The sequence below is a fragment of the Molossus molossus genome, unplaced genomic scaffold (assembly GCF_014108415.1).
Source record: "Molossus molossus isolate mMolMol1 unplaced genomic scaffold, mMolMol1.p scaffold_m16_p_3, whole genome shotgun sequence".
Lineage (NCBI taxonomy): Eukaryota > Metazoa > Chordata > Mammalia > Chiroptera > Molossidae > Molossus > Molossus molossus.
Window position 1 is genome coordinate 124,300,967 of NW_023425366.1, and position 11,348 is coordinate 124,312,314.

The following is an 11,348-nucleotide window of genomic DNA, read 5'->3' on the forward strand; positions in this document are numbered from 1 at the left end:
ATCATTACACATCTGCCATTTTATTTTTTAAACCTTTTAAAAAATATTTTTACTGATTTTTTTAGAGAGAGAGGAAGGGAGAGAGAGAGAGAAATATCGATATGAGAGAGATACATGGATCTGCTGCCTCCTGCATGACCCCACTAGGGATTATCCTGAAACCCGGGCATGTGCCCTGACCAGGAATTGTACTGGGACCTCTCAGTCCATGGGAGGACACTCAATCCACTGAGGCACACAAGCCGTTCAATTCAGTGGCATTTAGTACATTTACAGTGTACAATGGTCATTACTTTCATCACCCCTAAAGGAAACTACCTACCCATTGAACAGCCACTCCCATTCTCCTTTTCCTTCAGCTTATGGCAATCACAAATTTGCTTTCTGTCTCTATTTGCTTTTTCTGGATATTTTATATAAATGGAGCCATGCACTATGTGGCCTTACCTGTCTGACTTCTGTCTTTAGCATAGTGTTCTCAAGGTTTATCCATGTAGCATGTGTCAGTACTTCATTCCTTTTTATGACTGAATAATATTCTATTGTATGGATGCATCATATTTTGTTTATCCATCAGTTGATGGAGATGGACATTTGGGTTGTTTCCACCTTTTGTCTAGTACTGCTTTGAACAATTGTGTACATCCCCTAAGTGCCCCAACAGGAATTGAACCGGCAAACTTTTTGGTGTACAGGATGACACTTCAACCAACTGAGCCACCTGGCCAGGGCCCATTTCTTTTTTTTTTTTTTTAACTGTTTTTCTTTCAGGTCCCATTTTAACCATTTTTATGTTTACAATTCAGTGACATTAATTACATTCACAATGTTGTACAACTATCACCATTATTGACTTTCAAAATGTTTTCAGCACTGAAAAAGGAAACCCGGAACCTATTAAGCAGTCACTTTCCGTTCCCCTCTCCCCAAGTCCCTGGTAAATTCTCATTTTTCTTTCTCTATGAAGCTGCCTTTTCTGGTATGTCATATAAGTGGAATCATACAATATTTGTCCTTTTGTGTCTGGCTTCTTTCATTTAACATAGTGTTTTCAAGGTTCATCCATGTTGTAATGTGAATCAGCAATTTCATTGCTTTTTAAAAATTGTGGTAATACATAACATAAAAGTACTATTTTAATTATTTTTTTTCTTTATTGATTTTAGAGAGGAAGGAAGAGGGAGAGAGAGATAGAAACATTGATAAGAGAGAACACTGATTGGCCGTCTCCTATATGTCCCCCACTGGGGATTGGGCCCACAACCTGGGCATCGAACCAGCGACCTCTTTGTGCATGGGTCAATGCTCAACCACTGAGCCACACCAGCTGGGCCCATTTTAATTATTTTTAAGTGTACAGTTCAATGGTATTAAGTACGCTCACATTGTTGTGCAACCATCACCACCATCCATTTCCAGAACTTTTTCATCTCTCTAAAAAAAAAAAAAAATCAGCCCTGGCCGGTTTGGCTCAGCGGTTAGAGCATCAGCCTGCGGTCCCGAGAGACCCGGGTTCAGTTCCCGCTAAGGGCACGTACCTCGGTTGCAGTTTGTCCCTGGCCCTGGTTGGTCGTGCGGGTGGCAGCCACTCGATGTGTCCCTTCACGTCGATGTTTCTCTCTCTCTCTTCCTCTCTCTCCCTCCCACTCTATCTGAACAAAATATGTCCTCGGGTGAGGATAAAAAAAAAAAAAAAAAAAATCAATAAAAACATATAAAAAAAAAAAAAGACACTGCTATTTCTTGATATCCTCATTTTAGACATATAATCTATGGGCATCCTGCTATGATACTTGCTTAGTTTCTGGCCCCATTCCTCTCACCTCTTTTCCCAACATACTTAATGCAATAAATTATTATAAATAATATTTCCTACACATTCCATGATTATATTTCCTTACTTGTCAACTGTTTTTTAAAAATTTAGATATATTTGATGTATAACATTGTGTAAATTTAAGGTGTACATGTTGATTTGTATATATTTTGCTATAATTGCCATTATCACTTTGCTTTTCTTGAACTAATTGTCTTTCTTTTCTCCTTGCATTATCTGCCCTTTCTGCTTCTTGTACTTGTTCCAAATTACTAGGGATAGCATCAGATCTCAAATACCCATTTTTTTTCCTGGGAAACCTTCCTCCTAGAGCCCTCGGTCCTTTCTCTCCAAATTGGGATCATTCTGAGTTGTCATCCAGGATCTTGCCTTCCTGCTCACCTAGGTTGTATCCTTTGTTTCCTGGACTCAACATCTTCCTATATTTTATTTTTTAATCTTCACATGAGGATATTTTTCCATTGGTTTTTAGGTAGAGTGGGAGGGAGGGAAGGAGAGAGAAAGAGAGGAAAGAGAGAGAGAAAGAGAGGAGAGAGAGAAAGAGAGAGAGAGAGTGAGAGAGAGAGAGAGAAACATTGATGTGAGAGAGACATTATTGCCTCCCCAACAACCCCAACCAGGCCAGGAATTGAACCTGCAATCAATGTACATACCCCTTTTATATTCAGCTAGTTTTGCTATGTTATCGTGTTGAAAATTTTAAAGATTTTGTATCAAGGCAAAATCTTTTCATTTTATAGGAAACTGAAGGAGTGGACCAGAGTAGGCGAGAGTTGGACATAAATGGTTTTGGAGGATGTTGACAGATTAGATAGGGATGATGCTGAGTGAATTCAACTTCTGATGGAACACATAGAGCCAGACTATCAAACTATGCTGCTTCATTTTGAGGTTGAGTCCAAAAGGGAAAGCATATTTTTGTATCTTGGAAAACGTTCATGTGAAATTGAGATTTCATATTATTGGACAATTGTCTATTTATTCCTCCATCCTTGTTTTTTTTATTTTAAAATGTTCAGAGGAGCTTGCAGTCTTGAACCTGTTTATGATCCTCTTGCAAAATGGACATTAAATGATCTCCCAAGGTGCTATTGAAGGCCATCATCAAAAAGTCTACACTTGCATTGTTCTCTGGCTTCCATAGGACATTTATTATGGCATCATGGCTGCAGGTCAAACAAGTTTTCTATTTTTTTTTTTTTTATCCTCACCCGAGGACATTTCTCCATTTTTTGTTCAGATAGAGTGGGAGGGAGAGAGAAACATCGATGTGAAAGGGACACATCGAGTGGCTGCCACCCGCACAACCAAACCGCAACTGAGGCACATGCCCTTAGCGGGAACCGAACCCTCTGGACTGCAGGCAGACCCCCTAACCGCTGAGCCAAACCGGTCAGAGGTAAAATGTTCAAAGGATATTAAGGCAAGACTACATTTAAAATGGAGTTTAGAATATTAAATCTTTACTTTTGGTGATTATTTTATTTGATCAAAATTTCAGTTTATTGAGGCATGTATGAGTTTTTGTGTCTTTTCCTATTCAGGTTTCAAAAAAGTATTTTCACTGAAAATAGTTTCCTTTAGAGAGATTATAAACCGAGGTTTACTAGCAGTGGAAAAGAACATTTTGAGGTATGTGATTGATCTGCTGACAATGAAATTATATTGGAGCTGATTGGGTAAAATTATTTTTTCAATCAAAAAACAAAAAAAATTATGCCCCTACTCTGTCTCAGGTATTGAGGATGGTGATGGCCCAGCCTTCGTGGAGCTTGCAGTCTTGAACCTGTTTATGATCCTCTTGCAAAATGGACATTAAATGATCTCCCAAGGTGCTATTGAAGGCCATCATCAAAAAGTCTACACTTGCATTGTTCTCTGGCTTCCATAGAACATTTATCATGGCATTATGGCTGCAGGTCAAACAAGTTTTCTATTTTTTTTTAATCCTCACCTGAGGACATTTTTTTATTTTTTTCGTTCAGATAGAGTGGGAGGGAAAGATAGAGTGGGAGGGAAAGAGAAAGAGAGAAACATCAACGTGAAAGGGACACATCGAGTGGCTGCCTCCCACAGGACCCAACCAGGGTTGGGGACAAACTGCAATTGAGGCACATGCCCTTAGCGGGAAACGAACCCGGGTCTCTCTGGACCGCCGGCCGACGCTCTAACCGCTGAGCCAAACCGGCCAGGGCAAGTTTTCTATTTTTAAAAAACTTCTAATGACTGGCATTATCCATTACACTGTGATTCACATAATTAATATCCAAAAGGAGTATCTGTCTTCATTATATCACACAACAAAAATCAACTTACACTTGCTTCCCCTTTTCCTTAGCTGCCTTGGAAGCTCAAGCTCTATTTTGCATTAAACCGGGGTTGTCCAGTATGATTAAACCCCAATTTAGCCGTTCTGTTGAGCCATGACCCTTCTCTGGAGATGAGGTGCAGGCAGATGGGCCTTTGGAGGGGCAGTGTGTGCTGAGGATCCGATGGGGAGGAGAGAGGGTTCTCAGAGGTCACATGCTGGGGTTTGGAGCGCAGTACCTGCGACCCTTCCCTCGCCTCTGCTGACAGTTGCTAGGCTCTCACCCTCTGGATCCTGGGCCTCCACGCCTCCACCTCTCCTTCCACCCAAGAGACAAAAGCAGGTTTGGGGCCTGAATATCCTGCGAGGGGAAACAGTGGGCTCGGCTGAGAACCTGCGAGGAGAGGGTGGGCCGCTTCCTCAGCGCCCCGCACTTCCAGGCCTTCACTCCGCTTCCCACAGATTAGGGGCCCAGGCCGACGGCCGGCCTCGGCGAGCGCGCCCCGGTGGCCGGTCTCCCGCATCACGTCCCGGCCCAGGGCCCTCTGCGCGGGCCGCAGACACCCGACTCCTCGGGGAGAGCTCACGGCCCCTGAGCCGCCTTCCCGTCTCCGGCGGTCCGGCCTCCCAGGTCATCGCCGGGAGCGGGACCCCCGTCGGCGCCATCGCGAGCCCCTCAGTCCTTCGCAGGGAGAGGCTTCCAGGATTGTGGAAACGCTAGGGCTGTCCCGGCTTCCTCAGAAAAAGTCCCCAAGGGCTCATAGCCCTGTCCTTAAACAAAGTGGCGCCTCTCCGGCTTCCACATCCCCCTCGGCCCTGGCGTACCAAGGGGCACCCAGAGGAGACGGCCCCACGCGTAAGAAACCGGTGGAAGGTGCGCGTGCGTTGGCCGGCGCGGCGGCCGGAAGGGGCTGTGATTGGTCTCCCCGGAGCGGCCTCTTTGAAAGCGCGGGTGCAGGCGCCGCTGGGCTGAGGTGGCGGTTGCTGGCCGGCGGCAGGCTCTCTAGATTTGACTTTCCCAAGATGGGAGATAAGAGAGGTTTGATCGGCTGAAGCTACTCCCTTCTGCCGTTTACATGAGGCCTCTTACGGGCAGGTCCAGATGTCCGGGGCTTGGAGGTGAAATTAAAAAAAACAACGAAGGGCGGATGGGGGAGGGAGATCCATCCCAACTCGGTGTGCTGCGGCTGCTCGCACAGGGTCCCCAGGCCTATGCCCGGAGGTCACAGATGTCTTCCCTTTTGCAGAGGCAGAGCCCGAGCGACAGAAAGACCCTAATCACAAGGACAGAGTCAGATTCAAAGTGTTAGAAAACAAAATTGAGCCGAATAAATGTGAAGATCTAATTGGCTTCATGCATGTATGGGGCAACATCTCATCTAGTAACCTTAAGGGCGTTCCAAGGGGTTGTACAAATGGAAAGATTTTATAGGAAGAAGTTTGGGGCAAGTGTGCTATTTAGCAAGAAAAGAAAGGATTATTTTGAAGCCAAGACATCTTATCTTGTGGAAAGAGAAGGGGAAGGTTTTTATATCCTAGATTGCTGCTTCTTTGGGAGGGGGTCAGAGTGGGAGGGAAGAAGAAGGGCCCACTTGGCATATTACCTTACTGGTGATTGGCCAGAAACTACCATATTCATTGATCAAGATTATGTTGCTCTGGCCAGTTTGGCTCAGCAGTTAGAGCATCAGCCCATGGACCAGACAGTCCCGGGTTTGATTCCCCCTAGGGGCAAGTGCCGCGGTTGCAGTTTGTCCCCCCCCCCCCCCCACGGTGGCGGCCAATCGATGTCTCTCTCACGTGGATGTTTCTCTCTTGCTCCCTCTTTCCCTCCCGCTCTATCTGGGAAAAAGAAAAAGATTGTTTCTGGGAGAGGTTGAAACTGCAGTTAGGTCAGGTATTAAATCTAGGTTTGGTATTATGGACTTTTAGCATGAGTGTCATCATTTGGGGCCTGTGGTGTTTGTTTGTTTGTTTTCTGTGTTTGTTCTTTAACAAAAGTCATCTTCTGGCTCCCAGGTTTAGCTAAGTGCTTAGTGTAGAGCCTTGCACAAGTAAGTGATACCAGACATAAAAGGGTCCAAGCTTTTTTTTTTTTTTTGCTATGGGAGTCAAATAAATAGAGTCCATTTGAATCTTTGTGGTGCGTTTATTTAATCAGATAGCGTAAATATGAGAGTAGCAGGTGAAAACCCTGAAAAAACTGCTCTGACATTTCATTCCAAACAAACTCTTATATAGGGTTAGTGGGTGGGAAAAAATAGAAAGTTACTGAGTTCCCAGGGTCTACCTTTTATCACTGTCCTTGCAAAGATTAGCCTGTCTCCCTTCACATAGGTTCTGCCCTTGATCTGTGCTTAAAATGTATTTTCTTTTGAGTGACAGACTCATCTGGGCTCCTGGGCTGCCTTCTTTCCAGGGCCTATGCTTCCTCTTGCAATACATCCTCCAGTTTTCCAGGGTCTGTAAGAAAATCACTTCTTTATAATGAGTAGCTATTAAACACTGTGATTCTCTTTCTATTATGTGCCCTTCCCCATCATAAGTACATAATAAACATGAATTTATAGTTGTAATTGTAACTATATTACCATCTGTACCCTGCTCATGAATGAGTAATAAAACAGAAATGAATCAGATATTCTCTTAAGATTGGTTTTCAAACAGTTCCAACCAAGTATTTGTAAGAGCAGAGAAATAAAGTTCTAGAGGTGTAACAAAAAACTGTCCACCCAGCAGTGAAACCACTTTGAAAACGTAGTATAGCTTTAAAATTTATGTAAACTTGCATTCTATTTCATAATATAACCAAATTAAAAATAATATATACTTAAAAATAAGTTTTGCAAGTGTCGAACACTTTTTTTTTTAATCCTCATCCGAGGACATTTTTGCACTTATCTTCAGATAGAGCAGGAGGAAGAGAGAGGGGAAGAAAGAGAAATATCGACGTGAGAGAGACACACATCAACTGGTTGCCACCCACACAACCCCAACCGGGGTCGGGGACAAACTGCAACCAAGGTTACGTGCCATGCTCTTAGTGGGAACCGAAACCGGGCTCCTCTGGTCTGAGGGCGGACGCTCTAACCACTGAGCAAAACCAACCAGGGCGCAAGTGTTGAACACTTTTACACAACTGGTAGAGTGTAAGTTGGTACAACCACTTTGGAGAACTGGCAGTCATGTACTAAAGCTAAATATATTCATACACTATGACCTAGCAATTCCACTACTAAGTGTATACACAACAGAAAATCACACATATATTTACTGTAAGATATGTGCTCAAATGTTCACAGTAACACTAGTTGCAATAGCCCAAAACTAGAAACAATCCACAACAGTAGAATGAATAAGTAAATTATGGAGATATTGTCCAGCCGGTGTGGCTCAGAGGTTGTGCATCAACCCATGTACTAAGAGGTTGCCGGTTCAATTTCCGGTCAGGACACATGCTCAGATTGTGGGCTAAATCCCCAGTGGGGGGCATGCAGGAGGCAGCCAATTGATGTTCTCTCTCATCGATGTTTTTTTATCTCTTTCTCCCTCTCCCTCTCTCTCTCAAATCAATATAGAAAAAAATTATGGGATATTCATTAACGGGAATACTATTCAGAAATGAGAATGGAGTACAACCACATGCATAGTATGGATGAATTTTGTAGACACATGAGCAAAAGAAGCCAGACACAAGGTAGTATATTATATATGATTCCATAAATATAAAAACAGAAAACTAATTCAAGCTACTAAGAATCAGAATAGAGCGCCCTGGCCGGTTTGGTTCAGTGGTTAGAGCGTCAACCTGACGTCCAGAGAGACCTAGGTTCAGTTCCCATTTAGCGCATGTACCTCGGTTGCAGTTCGTCCCCAGCCCTGGTTGGTCGTGTGGGTGGCAGCCACTCGATGTGTCCCTTTCACGTCAATGTTTCTCTCTCTCTTCCTCTCTCTCCCTCCTACTCTATCTGAACAAAAAATGGAAAAATGTCCTCAGGTGAGGATAAAAAAAAAAAAAAAAGAATCAGGATAGCCTGGCTGGTGTGGCTCAGTGGTTGAGCATCAACCCATGCACCAAGAGGTCGCTGGTTCGATTCCCAGTCAGGACACATGCCCAGGTTGTGGGCCTGATCCCCAGTGGAGGGCATGCAGGAGGTAGCCAATTGATGTTCTCTCTCATCAATGTTTCTATCTCTCTCTCACTCTCCCTTCCTCTTTCTCTAGTATCAATAAAGGAAAAAAAAATTTTTTTTAAAGAATCAGGATAGCCCTGGCCAGTTTGGCTCAGCGGTTAGAGCGTCGGCCTGCGGTCCGGAGAGACCCGGGTTCGGTTCCCGCTAAGGGCACGTACTTCGGTTGCAGTTTGTCCCCGGCCCTGGTTGGTCGTGCGGGTGGCAGCCACTCGATGTGTCCCTTTCACATCGATGTTTCTCTCTCTCTCTCTCTGTTCCTCTCTCCCTCCCACTCTATCTGAACAAAAAATGGAAAAATATCTTCGGGTGAGGATAAAAAATAAAAAAAAGAATCAGGATAATGCATTACCCTATTTGCTTCTTTGCTTCTAGGGTGCTTGCTAATCATATGTTTCTTGATCTAGGTGCTGATTACTCAGATGTGCACAGTTTTGTGAAAACTAATTATTCTTCAATTAATAAAAATGTCTCCCTCCTCTAGTCCCCTTCCCCTCCCTAGATGCAACTTCTGTTACCAGTTCCTTATGTCCTTCCTGAGATAGTGTAGGAATATAAAAGCATATCTTATGTTTTTTCTTTTCACAAGTAGTATACTAAACACACTGTTCACCTCCTCAAGTCTTTGTTGTTGAGCAGCCTTCTGTGGTCTCCTCTGCAAATGGGCTCCATAATTACCACTCCCATTTCCACCACCCATGATCACCCACCCACTGAGGCCCAGGAGGTCACAGCCAAAGTTTTTACCAGTCTACAAGCAAGAGCATGGCAGCCATTCCCTCTAGCGTTCACTCATGGCCACCCACGACTACTACCAGTGCCGCCTTGGTTCCACTTCTAGTAACAGCTCCTGTGGAAGTGCTGAGTACCCTGGGGAAGCCATTCCTCCCCAAGACTAACCAGTGTCACTGGTGCACTGGTGGGGGAGCTTCATTTTCGGGAAGTCCACTCTTGCGTTCATGGCCACAGTGTTGGAGTCCACAGAGCACTTGGAATCTCCCCAGGTCCCCAGCAGCATCATCACCTGTGACCTAGCTCCGAAAGCCACAAGGAAGCAGCCTGGCGCCCAACCCTGCAAAGCCAATGCCTGGCCCCCATCCTGAGTGGGGCCAGCCACCAGATTTCCAGAGGCCCTGGGCTCTTTTGAGTCCCTCCCCCTCCCCCTCCCCCTGTATCCCCAAACCCCTTCCTCATCACACCCCATAGACTAGGCAGGCTGCAGCAAGCAGAAGCAGTTGGATTCTTTTATATCAAAACAGAAAAACACAAAAAAGGAAGTAGAGAGAGCTCCACTCTTCCCTACCCAAGTCACAAGGGACACTTCCTGGCACCCCATGACTGCATGCCTTGCACTAAGTGGAAAATAAACAACAAGCAGCCAGCAAAAACAAACAAATAAAAAACACTGTTCACTTTGGGGTTTTTTTTCTCACTTATATCTTGAAAATTGTTCAAGTTCAGTACATACAGACTGCTTCTTTTTTGCACAGCTGTATAGTGTTCCATTGTGTGGATGAAACAATTTAGCCTGTGAAAATGAATAAAGAAAACCAAACTGGAGCCTGGAAGCAGTGAAGGGAGGGTTCTCATGTACTTCGAAACTTACTTTACACATACCAGCAGGAACACAGATTTTCTCCTTGCTCAGCAACAACCCAGCCAATGAGAGACTACCACACACACACAAAAACGATGATCCCCCCTCATGCATATTTATTTATTTGATAGAGTGAGGGGGGGAGAGAGAGAGAAACATCCATGTGAGAGAGACACATTGATTGGTCGCCTCCTGCACAACTCCAACTGGGTCCAGGGATCAAACCCTGGACCAGGAATTGAACCCGAGACTTTTTGGTCTTCAGGGTGATGCTCTAACTGCTGAGCCACACCAGCCAGGGCCTTATGCATATTTTTAACTAAATGCATAGACTTTACCAAAACTAATTCAGAACTTCAATGACCATTATAGGGAATTCTTACTTTCCCAAACTTGTGTTTCTCAGAACTAAATTAGAATATTACCACTCTAAAATTAAACAGACTAAATGGAATGCCTATTTTTTTTTAATATGTTTTTATTGATTTTTTTTTAGAGAGAGAACAGAGATAGAAATATCAATGTGAGAAACATCAATTGGCTGCCTCCTGCACACCCCCTACTGGGGACTGAGCATGCAACCTGCGCATGTGCCCTGACCACAAATCAAACTGGGACCTCTCAGTCCTGGGACAACGCTCAATCCACTGAGTCACACTGGCCAGGCTGGGATGCCTATTTTAATCGGTACCTGAAGACTTCCAAATTTATTCAAGACTCTAAAGTCATTGGGGTGGTAAAAACACAATACAAGCCCTGGCCAGTTTGGCTCAGCGGTTAGAACGTCGGCCTGTGGTCCAGAGAGACCCATGTTCGGTTCCTGCTAAGGGCACATACCTCGGTTGCAGTTTGTCCCTGGCCTTGGTTGGGTCGTGCGGGTGGCAACCACTCTATGTGTCCCTTTCACGTCGATGTTTCTCTCTCTCTCTCTCTCTCTCCCTCCCTCCCTCCCTCCCTCCCACTCTATCTGAACAGAAAACAAACAAAAAAACCCCACAATACAATATACAAATGATGTATTGTACAATTGTATATCTGAAACAATTTTATTAACCACTGTCATCCAAAAAAACTTTAAAAAAAAACAGACTCTAAGGTTACCTCTTTACAAAATTCCATTTATAAATTAACCAAGGCCAACAAATAATTGAAAGAAAACAAAACAGGGAGGAGGGTGTCTGTGGGGGGAAAAGGAGAACATCTGTAACAACAATTACTTAATAAAAAAAATTAAAAATGAAATAAAAGAAAACAAAACAGCTTCTGCGGTCTCTTTTTCCCATCCCCCATCCTTTTTGTCTCCAGTTCCATCTTCCTCTTTTCCTTTCTGTACCATCTTGTTTACTTCCCCTGTCCTCTTTGTCTCCAGGCATGTGGCAGCAATCTTGTGCCCAAGTTCTCCCTACTGCACTGTCT

The 11,348-nt window shown here is 44.2% G+C and overlaps 1 pseudogene; it reads left to right on the forward strand.

Moving 5' to 3' along the window:
• Positions 1–9,100: 9,100 nt before the first annotated feature.
• On the forward strand, positions 9,101–9,438 carry LOC118642859 (annotated as a pseudogene).
• The last annotated feature ends 1,910 nt before the right edge of the window (positions 9,439–11,348 follow it).